Consider the following 2,500-nt stretch of genomic DNA (forward strand, 5'->3'; position numbering starts at 1 on the left):
GAAAGGCAATAAGAGCAAGACAAAGTATATGTGCGTGAATGGGAGAGAGGCATGTTGCCTCCTCTCGGGTCTTCTGATCATAATCTAATCTCTGTGACCTACTCTACCTCATTTCCCTATTGTTCAACAGTGTACTGCTGTACTCTATGAGGTGTGTACAAGGTAGTGGCCCAAGGTCATGGTGAGTCATACCAATGTGCTGATGGGACTCCTTGGTATGCGTGCCACTGCTCTGCCTCCGCATGATTTGTTAACCATTTCGTAACAACCTTGATGTCATCATCAGAAAAATTATGAATTTAGCTTTATGTAAAGGTTGTTAAAGAGCACCAATGCCATGAATAGTGCGGTGACTAGAGGTGAGGCTCAGGTATACTCACAGGTGGCATAATTTTATATCAAACTGCACGGTCATGATCACGCTGAGAGAGAGAGTGTGTGTGTGTGTGTGTGTGTGTGTGTGTGTGTGTGTGTGTGTGTGTGTGTGTGTGTGTGTGTGTGTGTGTGTGTGTGTGTGTGTGTGTGTGTGTGTGTGTGTGTGTGTGTGTGTGTGTGTGTGTGTGTGTGTGTGTGTGTGTGTGTGTGTGTGCAATTTCATTATTCAGATTATGGAATCAACATAAAAAAATGTTAGCTTTGCAGTGTAAGCAAAGCTTGTGAATTGTGAATCAAGTTTGTTAAGTATGCACCCTTTCTACATTATTCTTGCAGGATCATTTCCTTAACGAATTTCTCTTGTAAATTCTTGGCAATTGAGTTACAAGTGGCTGTTAACTGCTGGTAACTTGAGTCAAAAAGTAACAAGGATTGATAATAAATATTCTACATACTTTCTTGCATTTTATTTATGTATTAATATAATACAATTATAATACATAATATATTGCATTGTCTTAAGCAACATCACAAACAGTGACTCCACCTTTACCAGATTTCCCTGAAGAAAAAAAAAAAAAAACACAGTCACCTTCCTTGTGACCAAAGTTTTTCTATTCCAAAATTATAGTCCATTTCATTCCATAACCTGTGACATAAACTTGTTTCATTCTTTGAAAAATTCTGATCTTGTAGAACAATAGATAGTTTAATCTAGCTGAATTATGAAATGAGTTTGCTTTAACTGGCAGACTCCTTTTGAATTCTGTTTATCAATGACAAAAAGAACTAGGATCACAGATACCAAGCTGTGTTCTTGCGTTAAGTATTTTGCATCTGTGAAATGGTAAGCCATATTTTCAATCAACTCTTCCTGAAAGAAAATGCATCCTTAGCAATAACTATTTCAAAACATTTATTCATCATAACAAATTGTATCACAAAAATGCAGCTTATACCAACACCAAAATAAAATGTACAGAATATCTCTTTTAATCTGCATCTATAGCCTTAAGAAATATCATTTTTTACAAAATACACAAGAAAAATCAGACTAAGGATAAAATGCTATAATTAACAAGATATTCTGTACAGTTTATATTGCCTTTGAGTTATTGAGATACAAATCATTAGTGCACTACCATGGGAACATTTCACTTTGACAGTTTACAAAAATATCTTGGAAGTACATCATGAAAGATACCTTTATAGAAATGTTAAAGTTTATGGAGCCCTTACTCTCTAACAACAATATCAAATAATGTAATACATGAGGAAAGGAACATAACAAATATTGCTGTTTCAAACTAGCCCTACCACTTCAAAGTTTTATGAGATACTGTGAGCTGCACATCCATCCATGACCAAAATTAAAACAATGTCTTGACACATAACCTTTAATAAAGGAAAAAAAAAAAAATGCACACCTACATAAGGTATTTAAAATAATTTATAATAATCTTTATAATCAGTCTTGATACTAATGACTTACAGACTCAAGTGATGGCAAACACAAAAATAAACCCAAACTGAAGCTGATATTAAACATATATAGTAGCCACTTCGTCAAATATTTTCCCAGCATGATCTTTATCCACTTACCTAACTATTTTTCCATGATATAACAAATATTTCCTAATCTGCCATAACAGTACACTACCTAATCTATGAGTACTACGTGCCTAAGTGAGAACGTTGCCTCACTACTATTGAACTGGTCCTGACGCTATGGTGTTGGGGCCCCAGAAATTTTAAGCAGACTGTGACACGTATCATCGTTTCCTTTCGTCGTGTGCACTAAACCTGTGGCAACAATTAAAAAAAAAAAAAAACTACTTTCATAGGTTCATTTATAATTCAAAAAGCATTTTCTTTTTTTATGAAACATCCTTGACTTTTCAATGAACTAAGATGCACTGAAGGTGTTACATGTAGATGATTCTCCACAACAGGGGCTGGGAAATCTTATGTCTTTACAACCCATTATACAACACTGCCAAAGTGTGCATGAATTAATATTTAATGACATAAATGATATTTGACTAGACTGAATGACAAAAATGAGGAATTGCACTTCATAAGGACATTTTTCAATTAATAAAATATATCAGTCCAGAAACCTTAA

The 2,500-nt window shown here is 34.6% G+C and overlaps 1 protein-coding gene across 1 annotated transcript in view; it reads right to left on the minus strand.

Annotated features, from left to right (window-relative positions):
• Positions 1-827: 827 nt before the first annotated feature.
• Positions 828-2,500, minus strand: part of LOC122247087 (protein phosphatase PTC7 homolog) — a 167,478-nt gene continuing 165,805 nt past the window's right edge. Inside the window, exon 5 of the mRNA XM_086539310.1 lies at positions 828-2,500. This exon is cut by the window's right edge and continues 1,168 nt beyond it. The gene's annotated coding sequence lies outside the window, so the exon portion shown is untranslated.

Source organism: Penaeus japonicus, unplaced genomic scaffold (assembly GCF_977035675.1).
Source record: "Penaeus japonicus unplaced genomic scaffold, GWHDUDI00000001_assembly GWHDUDI00000008, whole genome shotgun sequence".
NCBI lineage: Eukaryota > Metazoa > Arthropoda > Malacostraca > Decapoda > Penaeidae > Penaeus > Penaeus japonicus.